Source organism: Necator americanus, chromosome I (genome assembly GCF_031761385.1).
Source record: "Necator americanus strain Aroian chromosome I, whole genome shotgun sequence".
Taxonomy (NCBI): domain Eukaryota; kingdom Metazoa; phylum Nematoda; class Chromadorea; order Rhabditida; family Ancylostomatidae; genus Necator; species Necator americanus.
In genome coordinates this window covers 19,904,495-19,924,052 of record NC_087371.1, presented here as the reverse complement: position 1 = coordinate 19,924,052, position 19,558 = coordinate 19,904,495, and positions in this window count along the sequence as shown.

Sequence of the window (19,558 nt, the reverse complement as noted above, 5' to 3'; positions counted from 1 at the left end):
CGTATGATAAAGTCCTCGACAGCAATGTGGGTAATTTGTAATTTCTTTTTTAGGTTGCAGACTAATATTTGCCTATCTAAAAAGGTGCTGGGGAAAATTAAACAACAAAAATCATTTTTTTGCATCACCTATCAATAGTCTTTATGGAATCAACACGGTCATATATTCAAATCCGGACTATAGCGGATTAAATATAATGTCCAGTGCTCAACTTTCGCCCGCACCAGCGACGTCAAATCCCTCTGCATTCATTTTTTTCGTGTTGAGGGGTAGCAAAAAAAGCTGACTACCATCGCTTTCCATCTCGTTAGCGGGCTGATCTGCCTGGAAAAGATAGTGACGATTGAAAATGAACTGTGGATTGCAGCTGTTTCTGGAAAAACACCACTCATGCTCAGCTTTTCTGCAGAGAATTAAGGTTTATCCGAGGCTGTCTCTGCATAGGATAAGGAAATTTTCTAACTTTCTGGAATTGACATAGTCAAAAACGAAGAACCTTCAAAAATCTGAACCGTTACCTAAATTTCGTTATCTAAATTCCATATTAGCCTACTCCCTTCGCAGTCGTTAGCCGGAGATCTAAAAACTAAGGGAAAAACTCGATGCTTAAGTGACAGGGAAACATGATTGATGGGAGCCTCGCTCTTTAAAGATGCTGTTCCGTTGAAATAACAGCTTTGTTGACTACACGTGCCCGATCCATAAAGCATGCACTTTCGAGCTCCATCTCGCCAAATGCACGTCTCACCGCGTTCCTCTTTCGAGAACGGCACGTAGATGGGTCGCTGAGGAACCTCAGTTTCGCTGAGGGACCTCAGTTTCGCTGCGGTTGCAGGAAATGTACGAATAGCACAAGGATCGGCAGCAGCTCCTCGAACAGGTGCTAGAGTTTAGAAATTCAATTTCTTTTTAGCAAGTTTGATAGCAATAGGTATATGTTGCTACATAGGCGCGCTCCAATCCTGAAGATCTCACCGACTGAGATCCACATCGTTTCTTTTGAAAATACTCAGAGTTGGACGCTGTGTAGTGAGCAAAGGCGGGGCAGCAGTGCTGCCATTGGTCCACTCAAATTTCTTCACTCTGAGTTCAAAAAGGACTCGTTTTTTTGATTGACTCAACAATGAAGAATCCACGCAACCTAACGACTACCAGTAAATGTATAAAATCGCAACTAAATGCTTTGTAGTGGTGGAGGGCGTAACACCACCGGGATCATGAGTCGGTTATTTTCTTCTCGCCATTTTTCCATCGCTTTTGCTCAAAGCCCCGAGGATCCCAGGGGAATATATCACTTAATTACAAAAGCAAATAAGAACATTTTGAAGTTTTTAGGCGCATTTTGGGAAAAATAAATAATAGTGGATAAATTTTTTAATTTGAAAAATCGATTGAAACTCCAAGAGAAGAGTACTTTCAGAATTTATATATTGACAATAGATTTCTCATAACGTGGAAAAGTTTATTCGAAACCCATAAATTTAATCGGTTTAAAAGCAAATAGTATCTAAGAAGAGGGAAGATGTGCCAACGTGGTAAGGAAGTGGAATTTGACGAGACCAATTTCACCAAGAAAGCGCAGTACTAATGGTAACAGTAATAGAATTTCTAGGTGCTTTGTTCCTCTACTGCACCATAGGACAGATATCGGGTACGACAGATATGTTCCATAATTGAAAAGTATCATGTAAGCCAGCTACGAGCATGTACTTAGTTAGTTTTCGCATTTGAATTCGGGATGTTTCCTTTAAGGGAACGAAAATGCATTCTTCGCTATCAACCAGATGGTGGATACGCCCGTACGACGGGCGCTCGGCCTACGCGTGTTAAAAGCGCATAAACTCAATACCGAGGGGCTACGGTAGGGAGGGGGCGACAAAGAGGATAATGGAGTAATGAGCAAATAACACGATATGTTTCGCAAAAAATCCATGCTCACGATATACGCATCACACTGTGGATCTTAGGCAGTGCCGAAGAGAACCATTTCAGTTCTTCTTTTTCAAAACCATTCTGAAGTTCTAAACTATAAAACAATAAACATGTCTTCTATTTTAGCAATTTTGCAACTGTGAAGGTTGTTCCAGTGATTGAGACTTCAATGCTCTTGAAATCTTCTTCCTTCTTCCTTTGAGTGTTGTATTTGAAACCTTACATGTGGTGTTTTGTGCATTTCTCTGCAATGCGTACAACTTACATTCCGAACACTGAAGGCCACTAGAGAGATCCAAAATCCTACGTTTCTTTTTCCTTTTCACAGCTTTTAAAAATGTGTGACGTGCAGAAAAATTTTGAGTTGTTATCCTCTGAAAGTGCGAAAAAGCTGATCCTTGTTAAAATTACAAATTTCGCACTACCACTTTCTTGAAAATTCCTACATATTGATTCTGCTTCCAGTGCATGGATGTTCCCAGCTGTGAGTAGCGCAAATTTTCTTAAGATGGATTTGCTGGCATTTCCAATCTATGCATAACCTTCACTAAACTTAGCTCAACCGAGTTATGTAACCAAATTTTCACTCGTTCATTCAAATTTCCTGCAGTGTAATGGTGCCTTCAAAATGAACAAAACGAAATTTTGATCACTCCAAAGCTAACAGTAGCCGTTCGACGGCAGTTGTTTCTTGAATCGTTTACCTAAGCAAGGAAAACTCGAGAGTAGAGTAGGTAGAAAGCAATCACGGCTTTCTGGGTAATGTACATATTTGCACAGCGGTGAAAACCGCGCCAGTTTTGACAGCTTAAACTTCAAGAGTAAAAACTAGAGATGTTGACACGTGGTCGCTCGGAAAATGTTTGATGAACTCTTATCTTCTTCCATTTCTTCTTCTTCTCAGGAATTGTCCTGTAATGAATCTTTATACTTTGAATTCGCGTCGAAGCGGAGGGTTTAGAGGGGTTTTTCGACACCACAGGGTCGTCTTTTCTTTCATGGCGGACGTTTGCAGCTGTTTTTAAGCCCTTGTAAAGAGCTTTCAAAAGACGAAAGTAAGGATAAATCAATCCGTTGATCAAAGGCGCAAATCAGTCATAAGCGATAATGACAGCAGTGTTCAACGATTTTCTGCGGAGAGCTGCCAAGACGAAAAGCTAAGAAAAAATTTCGTGGAAGACGACTAATAACTGAAAAATGTTTGATGAACCCCTTATCGTGAAGAGTCGTCGTTCCTTCAAAATTTTTGTGCTTGGATTTCATGGACTTTGGCGATAGTTCGATTATTGACCTTTAGGAGGTTTCGAGGGAAGGTGGGAATGTGCTGCCATTGCAAGAAGTATCGATGTCGACCTAATGGAAATTTCTTTTCCAAGAATGATCCAAGAATGATCAAAAACCTCCGCAGAATTCTTCACTTATCCCTTGCTACTTTTTTTTTGCAGAAAGAGCAGTGATAATTTGATTTTGTTACCGTTATTTTTCTTGCTTTCTTTCCACGCTCCGCTGCAGTGTAGGCATAGTTAGGCAAAAAGTATGTACAAGGATTATTTATCTCTTCTACGCGTAAAATTTGAATTAGTTTCGTTTCACCGAGGAAACTTCTTCCATAATTTTGTGAATTGAAATGAAATTAGATAACGTTAATTTGACGTTAGATGAGATACTTGAATTTTGTTCGAAAACTTTTTTCTCGCAGAAGCCTAATTCTAAGCAGTTTTCCTTTGGAAATAGTTTGATTACTGCGCAATTCATTCTCGATGAAAAACTTCTGATGTGCAGGAAATTTACAGAAAGAAATGCATGCTTGTGAGAATACTTATCCTGCACAGTTTTTTGAGCAAGATCAATAACGAGACCTAGAAGAAGACTAAGTATTTTGCCGGGAGTATTTTCTCAATATGCCAAAGAAGTAGTGAATGTGCATACGCGGTTGAATCAATCTTCAAAATCCATGCAATCCATGGAATCCATTAACCACTGCTTCACCCTCTGCACCTAAGCGCTGGGGATTCCAAATAAAGAGTTATTTCATTTTTTAAATTCTCCTATCTATTTCACAGAAGAAATGCAAAAAATGTACAAATGGTAATGGTAAATTGGTAATGCATGTTGTATGTGAAATCTGGTTCCCACCTCCTCTTGTGTGTTTCTATTTAATTCTACGATTTATAGCTGTATAAAACCGCTGTTTTATTCAACAGAACAACTTCTTACTGTGTCCTAGGGCATTTTTTATATGTACCTTCCGAAATTGATGTAATGCCGTAGACGGCTAAAGTCTCACATTTCTCTCCAGCTGCAGAGCATGCACATAAAATCTGGTTTATTTGAATGAGGTTGAACGGCCTCGAAAAGGAGGTAAACAACGAAAAACTGTCTTCCTTCACCGAGAAAATCGTCTTCAGCTCCTCCAATTTTGCGCATGTGAAAAGCACACCGCTGAGGTCGTTCGCGAAAGGAGAGTGTTTTTCGCCACTGTTCACTCAAATACGACAGTAGCAACCGAAGCAGTTTGTAAGGTGCTTGTCAAACAGATGGATTAGCCTGAGCGAAAAAAAAAGACATGATGGAGAGGTTCGCCGGAGAACCTTTCAAGACCGAGCACAATGGACTAGCATGGTTGAAAATTCTATTTCAATAAATTCCAACATAATTCAATAGAGGGGAACTCCCTCTATTAGTATATTTGTGGTGAATGGTTCAGAAACTTCAAAAAAAAATGTCAAAAAATGCAAATTAATGTCAAGTTCTAACATCAATCACTCGAGTTAAGAATAAGACAAATTGAGGAAATTAAGTTCTATAAAACGTTATTCGGTGTATTAAAAATGGAGATATGTGTCTTCGTCGGAATAAATCTCACTACTAAAACGCCACAAGATTACAATGGAGATGATATATAGATACAATCATCTAGATTATTTCTCAGAAGAAAATTTCTTGAAAATTTTAATTTTTTTGTTTTGTGGATGCATAATATATCGGAATTAGTGGCGATTCTCAGAAGTAGTTAAATTATCAGGAACTCTATATGGTATCGTTCATGGTATTATTAGTTAGAGATGAGTGGGCTTCCCTTCAAATGTTCAAAACAGTGTTCTGGACAGTCCAATGGGTTTCTTGAAAAAGTAGAATGGCATTGTTTTACCATCTCTTAGGAGCACCTTTGGGGATTACAAATTGTATTTGATAAGCAAAGAAGAAAAAAGGTAGTTCTGCTACTATTTGTCTGGTGTCATGGACAATGACTGAATGTGGCTGTGCTCTAAGGCTCACCTCGGTTGTTGGAAAGAGACCTATGAACCTAACATTCACATCCAAACAAGAAATAAGTCAAAAATCTGAGTTCTCAGCTTAGCGAATGCAACCATAACCTCATAGCGCTGCCAATGATTTCACAGGATTTGCTCACACAATTGTTTTTTTTTGTCTCAAAGCTGCTAATGATCCTAAGGTTTCACAGTTTCAACATCACCAGCATGGAATATGCCACATCCAAAGAATATTCATGGTTTCAGAAAAATATGCTACAAAACATATAGAATCACTTGTTTTTTTTTACAAAAACGAACTCCCACATCTCCTAAGAAAAATTTTGATCCAGCCAAAAATTTATTCCGCCAAAGTTGTGTGAATCTTGATAGCACTTGGATAAACATTGAGTTCGTAAAAGGCTCGGCTGCACATTTTCGAAACGAAACCGAGCTAGGGCGTCCAAGACTTTCATCCTTCCTGAATCGACAAATATCGGGCTTGTCTAAGAGAAAAGAACACACTGATTTGGTGCATCGACCTCACACCCTCCAGTCACCTTAATTCTTCACAAAGAATGGATTTTTACTGTTTTTTTCGCATCTAGAAACCTTTCTTTCGGTCTTTGTTCGAAATTTTATCATCCTCAACTTTTGGCGATGTACCAGCAAATATTTCCAGTTGAGCCTATCTGATGTGTCTTATATGGCATTCTATCCGCCGCCGCAACGGAAATCTTTCGGTTCCACTCTCAGTTCACGTGAACAACGTGAGTTCTTGGGGATTCTTGCAATTCAAACGTTCTCCGAAGCCAAACAGAGGGACGGACTTGCGTCGTGATGAGATGATGTTTGACTGAAACGGTGCGATGACTGGACAGTAGAGAGGGCAAGTTCTGAGGGAAGCAAAAGTTGCGTCCATTTTTTCCCACATTTCAAAAAAATAAATATATTTTTGCAGCATTGAGCTTTCCAGTGGTACAGGGGATAGAAAAAACGTCCATTGATCAATGGTTGTTTACTAATCTACGAAGAATCTAGATATTCTACAGAGATCCTGAGGTTTGACGTTATGTTTCACAGTAAAAGAGCATCATTCAAGGGCAGCGTATTTTTTATTTTTGGAGAAAGCAAATTTGCGGATAACAGTTGAGCAATTTGCGGGTCTCTAACACTGATGATCATGAACAAATGTAAAGATTACAATATCCAATAGATTTTCTGAGTTTCAATAACTCAAAATGCAAAGACTGCCTTTAGATCTAGAAAATCTGTTGAAATCGAGTCTGTTTAAAAATCCAGGTGATCTAAGAAGTCGATAAATTTCTTGATCCCATCGTTGGTCGTTTTCTCTAACACACATGGAAACATTGAATCCCTCTTCGTTCGACTTCGATAACTTCGGTATTTTCATTCCTTTTGTGCTTCCAGATAGGTTTTTTAGTATTTCTATCCTAATTTTGGCTTAGTTTTTAATAGCTGGTCCTGGTTATGATGCTTAATTTTTGCTGTTACTTAATTTAATTTTCATTTGGATTTAAACTAATCTCAGTATTAGTAGTTTAATTCTGAGGCTTTGCCTCGTCAAGCCCTTCCATCTTTTAAATTTTAAAGCGTTCTGGAATTTGTAATTGTGCTCTACAAGCTGTAATAAAAACAGTCTTTTGGGAAAAGTTTGTATCAACGCTAGCATTGTTGTGATTTTTAATTTGACACGTTTTCCTCGTTCCATTTCCGGGAATAGATGTTTATCTTCAATAAGAATTTTTTTCTCGAATGAGTCTCTTTTCACCCTGATTTTTTTTCCGATCACATCAGTGTCAATCACCGTTCTAGTACATGATAAAATAGGTTGACAAGATGGAGATGGCTACCGTGGATAATTCCGACTCCACGTGAATCGCACGCCGTTTTCAGATTGTTAAAGTTTTTAGATTTCTTTTTCAGATTGTGCGTATTTCACATTTCCGTCGAGTAGGAAATAAATGCTAATAGATTATAAATGTACTATAAACTAACATAGGAACGTGGATTACGACCACCGATAGTAATAGCAAGCAATTTCGCAGTAATGAAATGTTACAAGTAATCTGGATTAGTTGCTGAAAGGGCTTTTGTACCGGGAAGTTAAAGAAATAAAAGAGCAGTATTCAGATTCGATGCGTGTGGACACCGCTTTCACCAAGAAGGTGGTGTATTTATGAATTATGGACTCGTGATTGGCTTTTGTATGTACCTTTTATTTTAATTTTTAGATGATTGCATTACTCTTGTTGAAAAAAGAAATTGAGGTGACAAATAAACAACCAAGTAGATAAACAAACAAATGAATATGGATTAAAAAACTTTCAAATGGTGAGGTACACGGTGTTTTTTTAATCCAAACTGTAGCGCATTCGATTGTCGTGAGCCCAGATGCTTGTTTTCAAATTTCACTTCCATTCCTCTAATGCAAAGCTAAAATCTACTTCATACTGAGAGAAATCAGTGAAGCATCTGCAAATTCACGTGGATAAGCACCAAAGATTGTACATAAAAACTCCGCGAGTGCTAATTTAGCAGCTTAGTGGTAGTTCCTAGAACAAAAACGTTTGTGTGGGAGGTTATGAGCACGGGTTCGGTTACTCACTTAAATCGATCAGCGATTAGGGGTAATTAGACTACATAAGTGCACATTACATTTGTCATTGTGTATTACAGGTACTGATAAATATTGTTTCAACACCAAAATTGATTTATAAAATAGATGCACAGGTAGCTACTCACGAGGAAGTGATGCCGCTTATATTTTGATACCTGTTGTTGCGTTGTTGTTGAGAAATGTTAAGGAATGAGGAATTGTAAGTGGATAAAAAATAAGATGAAAGTGGAATAGCTATCAGAATGATATAGAATATAGAAAATTTTGGTATAGTATAGATATCTAAAACATGTATCAATACAGAATAACAGTAGAAATAAGACAAAGAAGAAAGAAAAAAGCGAAAAGAGAACTCTACGTTCCACTCAAGTCACCAGTGTTTGACACGATTTGATGATGACCCGTTAATTAAAGGCATCACCCCACGAATCTGAGGTGGTACGGATTTCAGGTGGAGTATCCGTATACGGGAGATGAGGGGCGTGCACAAGGCTGGCGCGCTCCAGTCGAACTCCATGTAGAAAATAGTGCGCCAGAACGCCCGAAGCCGTATCTTCCGGGCCATTTTTTACGACAATTAGGAAGAAATAGACGGAATCACCTCCTCTCCATAATCTACTGTCCATCTCAAATCCGTACCACCTCAGATTTGTGGAGTGATGCCTTTAGGCTAAGATGGCTGAATTTCCTGGTTATAGTAAGCCTTTACACTTTAAAAGTTGTCGTTACTCTAACTGTGATACTGCTGTTATACTTGTACTGTAACTGAGTTAACGTCAGGTATCTTGAGATAAAAAGGAAGAGAAAGACTTCTTCAGATAGCATCAATATGACTAAAAAAAGTTCTCTACCTTCTTCTAAATCAAAGAAGAAGATGGACTGTTTCCGGTGCGTTCATGTGCTGTTCTTATAGCGAACGCTGGTCCTAACAAGTAAAAAGACATGAGAATGAGGTCGGGTGTTGCGTTACGCTCGTGGTACTAGACGGATTCATTTTAATGGGATCAGTCAAGAATTTCGGATGAGTTTATCACAGTGTAATAAATTCACATGATGAGCAACTGCATTATTTCTAAGTGAACTTAATTAAGATTCGAAGATAAGTACATTTTAAAAAAAGAATGAAAATCGCATTTCTCGTAACGTGTAAGATTCCTGCAACGCGGAAGAGTTCTTCGTTATTCAAAGAGAAAAAAAATTACTCTAAGTCAATATAAATCTTAAGTACATCCCCTGTCCCATTCTCGAATGATTAATTTCAGAAAGAAGCAGAAATTCCTTTTAATAAAAATCCTTACGACAGGTTATAGTTGTCAACGTTGCTGTCTTTACAAAAACGTCTTCATATTCACAAATTACACACAAATTAGTATTAATAACATTAATATATTTTTAAACTGGTGATTTTAAGGAGAAGAAGTGACGGTCACTGCTACAGGATAAAGGATAAAGTTTCTGGCGTTAATCAATCCGCTTGGGATGCGCCCCCACGATCACTTCAATTCAGAATCGTTTGAGGTTCACGAATGTGTAAATGGCCTATACAATGACTTGCCAGGGCTAGCCGATGTGTCAAACCAGTGTTTTTATCCCCCAGACAAGTCTGGTTACAATTTATCGACCCCGGAGGAATGAAAGGCTTGAGGAGCACTAGGGCGAATTCGAACCTCCGATCGATCGTGCAGGAAGCGGAACCTCTAACCGCTACACTACACCACTATTATCTCCTATTTATAACCATAAAATTGATTTATTCTGGGATTCCAGCGATTCCAATGTCTCTTTTCTGAATGAAAAAAGAACAGATCATATTACTTTTAGATGATGTAAACTAAAATGAATAAACTATTTATGTGGATGCCATAAATCATAAACTCATTAGAGTATGTAGGAATTGGTGAAATAGAATTTAGTAGAATTTAAAATTGTTGTTTGAGTAATTCATTTGGAACCATTAGAAGGTGCAAATATCCCTACTTGCAAAAGCATTAGGAGAGAAGGAAATGATTAGGTTAAGTGAGTTCGGATTAGGATAGTGCAGAACTATAAGCTCGACGAACTAAAGACTTAAGTGATATTCCTGTCAAGTGAGTCCTTCATTAGCTCAACTGTTTTTTTTTATTTGTTCAATCAATATTTGTGAATCGCTTCCTATTCTGTTTAAAAGCAAACTCGATGGATGAATGGTTAAAGAAAATATAAGAATCGAGACTAGCTGTCTACTCGCGAAGATTACGCTTTGTGGATCAGTACCATAATGTTCAAACCTAATCGTGCCCAAATGTGTAAACTAACTGCTGCATCCCAGCTAACAAATGTACGGCAAAGAAACAATGTTTCCAGAATTCTAAACGTCACAAATGCAAACGAAAGTAAGCAGAAAGTAAATAAAAGAGAACAAAACAATGTCAGATGAAAAAGTGGAAAATAAAAACAAAAAAGACATCCGTACGTATGGAATAACAATGTTTTTCACGTGCACGATCTGTTGGCATTAACAGCAGCGGCGCCGTAGCGTCTCCTCCGCGCTATGCAAAATATCCGCAAAGATTTTGATCAACATACAGATTACGGTATCACCAATTGGTTCACGTGCTCGGCACGTGTAGTGTATGTACTTTTAGCAAACATATAGTGCAGTTTCTTTGTGCTTTCGGAGAAAAAAGAACTCAATGCGAAAATTGCTACTACGCGCTTCAACGACTCAAGCAAAACTGACTAGGTTTCAGTTAGGGGTGTGCTTATTGCATGAAACCAGAGTTGCATATTTTGTCATCAGAGAAATTCTATATTACTTGTTTAGAAAATACCTCAGAAAATATGGGATATTTTTTGTCATTAACTGCATTTCAGACTAGTACACCTTATTGTTTTTTTTGCAGAATTTGTTGCTATAACCTATATAGAAATAATGTATGTGAAAAACTCGAAAATTAAAAAAGATTGGAAAAACCACCTCAAAAAATATGCCATATATTTTGCTATGTACTACATCACAATTTAGTCTGTTTCATTCCGTTTTTGCTGTCATTAACTGACCATATAGTGAAATCGGTCAGATCTTGGATGTGGCTCATATGTGTGTGTGAGCTTGTTTGTGTACACACATATGAGCCACATCTAAGACAGCATTCAGAATTAAATAACATACATACAAGAGTGTATGTACTTACGCTGAAGACGTATGCATATATACGGCATGAAGCACGTTGCAGTTGCGTAGCGCAGTAGCGTAGCGGTGCAGTGGAAATAGCGGACGGAAATCGTGGTGGAATCATCGCGAAACGCAGCAACGAACGGTGATAGCAGCAATCCTCACTCCAACTTTGCCACCGCTTCTAACGCAATCCGTTACGCAACGGCAGTGTGCTTCATGTCGTTTTGACTCGGCATACTTGTAATTATGCATATTTGTTTATTTAAATGAATTTATTTGAGTCGCATATCCTACGAGTTCGAACATTTAGTGGATAATTCTCAGGAATTGAATCACGGATTAGGGGGGGCGGGGGAAGGACGTAGCGCAGCCTGTAGGAGGTTCCGCTGTCCGCACGATCGATCGGGGATCGAGTCCGCCCTAGTGCCAATCAAGCCATTCATCCCCCCGAGGTCGACAAATTGGTACCAGACATGTGGACGAGGACAAAAACACTGACTTCACACATTGGCTAGCTCAGTCAAGTTATCGTATAGATCTAGGTTACACGTTCGTAAACCTCAAACGATTCTGGATTGAAGTGAATGCGGTGACACATCCCAAGCGGATTGATTAACGCCAGATACCTTATCCTTTACCCTTCAAATCCCGCTACGTGCTTAAACCCGTAACCACTGGACAGTGTAATGCAGTAAACTCGTCCTCTTCACTAAACACTCACTTATGTGATCTTATTACAGCAATTTGAATATGTTTATGAGTATGCAATAACTTGCGGGGACTAGCCGATGTGCCAATCCAGTGTTTTTCTCCACCCAGACAAGTGTGACACCAATTTACCGACCCCGGAGGGATGAAGCGCTTGGCTGGAACTAATAACTAACTTGAACCTCCGATCGATCGTAAACACACAGCGAAACCTCTCACCGACCGCACTACATCCGCCTAATGTCATGCTGCATAATAAGGCGCTTAGACTGTGTGTACGTGTGTGTCTGTGTGTGACGAAAATACTCCATAAAGATGCAGAACAAACCGTTGGGAACCGAACCAGCGGCACCCACCTGATAAACGAGCATTCCACCACGCAGCTACAACTAAGAATGTGCTCTCTGTATATGAGAGACGTGATAGGATAGGTTAAGTTCAGTAATATGAACGAAAGTACTAGGATTGGTGGGACGAGTAATTCAGAGTCAAATAGATGCGCCCGTGCCAGAGGGCAGAAAGATGTGGTGGGACGGGTTCCACTGACGGACGCAACCCTCCCCCCCCACCCGGTGAGGCGCCGAACGATCGCCTTGCACCTGACGGACGAGCACTCTACCTTTTATCCATTGCCCAAAGCTATGCAGGCATCTGTGTTGGCTTTGATAACGCAAGTTAGTTTCTGTCATATGTTAGAGAGGGTAAATACTTCCAAATTTGTAAACTATCATGCTGTATAATAACGGGCTTATTCTATCACGTGTGTGCGTCTGTGTATGATTGTGTCTCAGTCAAGAAATTCCAAGAGAGGGAGACGGATACTATGGCGTCGGTTTGGTGCGCAAGAGCCTCAACGCGGTAAAATTGGGTGAGACGGGTCGCACGGGGTCGGAATGGTGCGCAGGTGCCAGAAAGCTATAGAGCGGGGAGAAGCGGGTTCCACTGCGTCGGATTGGTGCGCGGGAGCCCTAAGGCGGGTTTCTCTGGCCCATTCACGTATCTGTTTCCAAACATATTTTCCTGATGCTGCTAACATTCTTTTTTCAAGAAGAGGAAACACATGTGCGAACGGCTGATCAAATACAATACATAATAACAGTTTACGCGACCTGACGTAGAACGTTATTTTTATCACTACGATAGTGATATTTACGTCATTTTATGTTAGCCCATCGATCTTTGCAATGGTTGAGAACGGAGGAAACTCATACTTCGAAAATGTTTCCAAATTGTGGAGATTTGAGAGAAACATAGATGTTAAATCAAGTTCTATTGTTCTCCAAATATAGAACCGACGCGTTCAGGGAAAAACCATAAAATCTTTCATCTATGCTTAAATTTGCGGGTAAAAAATTGAAGAAAGCGTTGATGGAAAAAAGCAATCTTAATTTTCCAAGAAATGTTGCTACTGTGATTTCTTACTGATATGTGAAGGCGAGCAAAGCGAACACCAAAATAAGCCTGAAGTTCGGCTTTAGCCGGACCTTCAGGCTGGTAGAAATAATAATAAGAATCCCAATTATTGGTATATAACGCAATAACTCCTAGCGATTGCATGCTGGTAACATTCTTTTTTCAGAAACTGTAACCAAGATGCAAACAGCTGTTCAAATTGTAGTTGACATTTTACTTGATACGACGTTGAACATTAACTTTGTCAGTAGTGTGATGACGTTCACGTCATCTCGTATTGGCACATCATCCTATGCTGTGTAATTGTTGGAGAAAAGGACGAGAAAATCTAATCTAGTAATCCAGTATTGTTTCCAAACTGTAGCGGTACAGAGAGGATATAGGTGTAAAATAAAGTTTGAATATTTTCCAAGTGAAGTACAGACTCCATTAAAAAATCTATGAAAACGTTAGAAACTTCATCAATATTTAAATTTCTTGAAAAATGAACGCAAAAATTGTTGTTATGAAGAGAAAAATTCAATTGTCTAGCAACAATTCACTGAAAGTGCCACTGTTTTCAATTTTTACCCAGCAACGAAGGCAAGAATCACTGGTCTGAACGTGCGGCCAACGCCGGATAGACTAATGATAACAGTAGGATAAGCGGAAGTTATTTCCAGCCACTGTCGTTGCAGATACCTCTTTCTCGAGTGTTTTCGGATTTCTAAGAATTTAGAGGAGTGCAAGAGTGGTGAACAGAATCTCTACTTCATATGAGAAAATGGGAAACACTTATTTGCCGAGCTGCATATTGGAAGTATAAAGGTCAAATGTCCTCCAAATAACCTCCACACTCGTCTGTCTCGTCATCACAAACTACGAAATTCCAGGGACTTTGCGAGAAAACAACTATAAAATTTCCCTAAAAGTTCCTAGTACTCGCAGTTGTTTCATACTGATTTAGTCTAGAAATTTCGCCAGTCTGCCAAAGTAAGGATACGACAAAAAAAAAACTCTTTCCACTTTTTCTTTGTGTAAATTCACCATCAGTTTCAAGAAAAAAAACTGTCACAGATTATCAGCTACTCCATTTCTACATATTTAAAGGAGGTGGGAATTTCAATCCAGAAAATCGAAGGCATAGAAAAGTACAGTAGCTTTTGAGAATTAATTTATTCACAACCAAAGATTAGCAGTCACTAGTTTAATCCAAAAGTGTTAGCCGTCGCTGTTTGTGTATATTTCTTCTTCTAAGAAGGTTCACATACAGAAAAAAGTTTCACAAAAATAAACACAAAGAACTTACACCTGATTTATAATTAGTCAAGGAAATATCTGACACAATGACATGTGAGGTTCATTTGACATTAGCTATACGTATTTAACCTGAATTTTAGCACATATTTTCTTTAAATCGCCAATACATGGCCGTTGTTTCCGCAACTTGCTGAATAGATCAATAATGAGAGATTCCTGATAAATGCGCAGCTAAGTGGACAATTCTCTTCCCAAGAAGAGCAACAGCATCTGGAAAAAAAATTCCAAAAAAAAATTCCAGATGTACTGCCTTCCATCTTCTACACCTTCTATGCCTCTTTTGCAAAATTATTTTGCTTCAGAATTTGATTTATGGCATTAAAAAAGCTGCACTGCTTATAGTGAAATATGAAAGAAATGTCATTGGGTTGCTTTCGAGCTCCATTTTGTTTCTTTCAACAGTCTGTCCTTTTTTATTTATTCAACAAGGTGTATTGCGGGAGCGCACAAGTCCACGCTAACCTCGCCGAATGGAAATCCGTCGCCTATCGTCCCAAGTTGGTATATACATGCTTATATATATATATATTTATTTATTTATTTATTTATTTATTTATTTATTTATTTATTTATACATATATACCAGAGCATAAACCAAAGGGGACTATGAAAAATGTCCATTTGCACCACCATATCCATGAAATTTTGACCCATTCGATGTTTTTCGTCTAATACAGACGACCATTTTCGGATTGGTTGTTCGAGATGGATTGGGAGAGGAAGGGAGAGGAAGAGGGCAAGAGAGAAAGAAAGAAAGGAATAGAAAAAAGGGGTTGAAGCATGTATACAAGGCACTGTTTTCTGACAACTACGTAAATTCCTTGTTGTGGATAAGATATTACGTAGCTTCCTTTTCTAATATTTTTTTGCCTCCCGATATTATGTGAAGTATACACAAAGTTTTCAACGAAAAAACGTAAAGAGTCAGAAAAAATGTGAAATTTCCTTATGCAGGTTCGATTTTTGCGTGAGCTCGACCGTCATACGTCAGAAAAAAGATTTGCATTTGCAACGCATTAATGATTCTGAAGGTGCTTCGTGTCTGGCTGTGCCTGTTCATCGGACACACTGTGTCTGAATATTTCGCTTGCTCCCCGGCGTCCGCGAATAATTCCCGCACTAAAAGTGCTCACTGTAAAAGTCACGTCCACGTCCATAACGATCCTGACTAATGTACAGAACGGAGCGAGTGGACACAGCAGATAGGGATGTGCAAAAATCTCGTCCCTTTATTTTGTTTTGTGTTCGTTTTCCTTAATTTCGTATTGGACCTGGAACTCCCTCTGTATTACCTCTTGAACGTAGTAGCTGCGGTGATTCAGTTTTCTATATTTTTCTCCTTGTGACAGCGACCCCATGGCAATGCTATTATTTTCAACAATATGAATGAATCAACAGGAATGTCACGTACAGGTCGCTCGTCGAGGGGCAACATATCAAATCAAATGATACGAAATGGAATACCAGTGTTGAGAAGAACAGATGGCTTTTCACGTGTGCACATGCATTCTACAGATTATTTGCTTCAAACAGCAAATGAGGGACGTTCCTACTTTGTCAAACGCCTCAAATGCATCTATCTCCATCGATTTCGCGCACAAAAAACCTCCTTTTTCATCAAAATATAGATCACTGGAAATTGAAAGCACTGTAAATTCTCAGTTTGTAAAAATAAAATTTCAGTAAATAGTAAAAGTGATAATTGAGGAATCAAATATTGAACAAACCAAACATTGAAGCGTTATCGAATGAAAAATTATACCTGACTTTGTAGGATGACAGAATCAGCACAAAATAAATCTGCCCATGGTTCATGGAATTGTCTCACTTTTTGAAATCCTCTTCTCACTCAAAGTTTCTTCAACGTCGACCTGAACTAGGCCGGTATAATTTTTCATTCGATAACGCTTCAATGTTTGGTTTGTTCAATATTTGATTCCTCAATTATTCAGTTTTCAAAATAAGTACTTTGCCTGAATTTGCCGTTAACAAATGCACACACTGCCGATTCAAGCAGCTGCAATTATTCTCTCTTCCAATCTCAAGATGCATGCATCTTATTTTCTACATAAAAGCGCAAATGTAAATTTCGAATTCATTTCCGTTTCCATCCGTTAAAGGATGTGAAATGTATACGCGTAAACATGTTTATGAGCACAAACGTGCTTTTCGCCATGTGTTCAGCGGTCAGTCTTGCGAAACAGCGACTCAATCTCCAAAAAAAGATGATTGCTTGCAAAAGTAGGGACCTGCAGCGATTCTGAAGGCAGTATATCACGAAATTAGCTATGTTGGGAGCTCTCCACGGATGAACAAAGGTGCTATGGGTGTGATTCACAACTATGTGAGTGATTCTGAATTCTTCTATTCTTGACTTTTCCACAAAAATGCAACTAATTACGCGATAGAACACGAGCAGCTCCGCGGTCGGCCAACGTTCGACAATACAACTAGTACTGCTCAAATAAGCAGCAGAAATTGCCCTCCCTGCACAATCACAGTACCGTTTCGGACCACCTTGTCCTATCTGTAATAAATTGTATCGTTGGGAAAACGCACTAAACCGTTTCACTACATTTTTCTAAACTACCAGTTGTGCTTGACTTGAATTTGATTACACTCCTACCCCTGTCTGTTCGAAATTCAGTTTTGGGATAGTTAAGGCTGCCTTCATTTGCGTGTCCATAAGCAAATTATTCATGCCTCTAGAACTTTCAAGAAGAAGAGAAGAAGATCATCAAGTCATATAATTTACATAACCAGTTTGGATTTCTTAAAATTCTTCTTGTCCTCCTTTTCAAGACAGGGTTTCTATAAAGTGCTGCATTTGAATACTTTAAATGTGTTAAAGGCATCACCTCACGAATCTGAGGTGGTACGGATTTCATGTGGAGTATTCGTATATGGGATAGTTGATTGTGGAGAGGGCGGGGGGGAGGGATTCCGTCCATTTCTTCCTAATTGCGGTAGAAAACGGCTCGGAAGATACGGCTTCGGGCGTTCTGGCGCACTATTTTCTACAACGAGTTCGATTGGAGCGTTTACTTAGGTTTTACTGGACTTCGCAATCGTTTAGGCTTTGGAACGCGTGTTGGCCTGTACAATGATTTGCGAGGGCAGCCGAGGATCAAGTCAGTGTTTTTGTCCTCCCAGACGAGTCTTTTACCAATTTGTCGGCCCTGGAGGGATGAAAGGCTTGGTCTGCACTGGTGTGGTTTCGAACTATTGACAGTGTGGTGGTACAATAGATCTCTAACCGACTGCGCCACACTCGCCCCACTTTTTTCCATTTCCTGACCCATCCTGAGTGTCGGGAATAAAATATTCAGGAAATAACCAAAACACTGTTAAGTAACTCAGATAAATACGCAATAACAAACCTAAATTATTATTGGTATTATTGTTATTACTGCACATTATAAAAAAGTACCTTTTTACGCCCTAAAACATATTTGCACATTCTTACCAGATGTTTTTTTTAATAATTAGCTCTTTGAACGTTTTGTTATCTTGAAACTATAGGGACGATGATGAGTACAACATCATTGCTCTTCCAAGATCCATCCACCATAGGCGATCCAATTTTGAAATTAGAGAAATTTAAGCAGACTTAGGCAGTCATTTTTTGCGCCGTCTCAACCAACCACCTTTTTTGGGTTTTTCTTAGAATTAGTGATACGCACGAATTGATCATTGAGGAGGATTCAGTGCACGTTGCGAACTTAAGGGGAGTTCCTAATGTTTCACTGAAATTCGCCATGTTGAAGCAGTGATTTGCACCCGCGTAGGATACGACGCAACGGTGTGGGGGATGATGCGTTGAGCGTTCTCGGGAGGCCAGTGAAGTTCCGAAACCAAATGTCTGTGTGATTGTCTGTGAGCGCTAGTCACTATCTCTGAGGCCAACTGGAAAAGGAAATGACTTTACCAGGACCATCTCAATGGGGGACCATGGGCGGAGATCCGCAGAGGAGGTGAGCGACCCAGTTCGATTGGAGGAGGTGGCGCATTGCTTTCCAGTTTCATGTGCCATTAGGCGGGAACCGATCTGCTACCATACGGGCGTTATTGATGAATTCGAAAGTGGGATCGATGATGTTCTATTGGTTCTTGTGGTTTTACTTTGTTTTTCATGGAGGAGGCACCAAGTAATGGGTTGGGTTGCTGACGAAGAAGTGCTTACAGCGTTAGTCTTTATTTTCAAATTCAGTATGTATAAATTGCAATTGTGACTGAGATTCCTGCATTTTAATGGGCACGATAGTTGGATTTGTTAGGTTGAGTCATAAATAGCGCCATAAATAATATTGTACTGTGTATGCACACAATGGGTGACTCAAACAAGGATCTTTGTTCTCTCTACGTACGCAGAATTTCCGTTAGTCTTTAGACAGTAGTCCGGTGTTGTCCACGTTACGTTTTTGTTCGTCTCGAAAATGGAGAATCAAAAAAAAAAGGCGCGCTCTGTGACGATTTGAGAATCTAAGCAATGTGATAGTGCTTAGATTCCCAAAGCATCACATAGCGCACCTTTTTTCTCCTTTTCATTATGCTGAACTCACATTGTCACTCGGTCCCAGTAGAAAAATCTTCAGCTTCAGCTATAAACCTCTGTTTCGTCACGTTGAACTCCTGGATATTGCCGAGCTCAAGAAATATGTGTGTATGGTGAAGGAATGATAACCGAGCGGTTTGGAATTGAATTGTCAAGCACTTTTCGAGATGTGACCTCGAAAGACGAACCAAGGGGTCGTCCGTTAGACTTCGTTGACTTCTTTATTTTAAAGTCAAGAGAAGCTCAATGCGTCACAATCACTATAAATCATAACCACAATAAATGTTTGAAAAACAAAGCGGAAGTTGTTTACGAGCCAACCTAATCTTTTCCTAGCGCAACACAAAATAGATGCTAGAAGTTACTAAGGTATTGAAAATTCTCCGACACACCGCCAGTGCCAATCTCAATGGGTCAAGTATCTAGTGGAAGGGTGGAGTTTAGCATCTGTCCTTTTCATTACTCTGAACTGCCAGACATTGCCACTCGTGGCCGATAATTACCACCAATTTACGCCAGATACCAAATCTCGCCGGCTATGGAGCAGCAATGGATGAAGGGTTCTGTGCGAGCTCTTGGTGCAGATCGAAAAGGTCAAG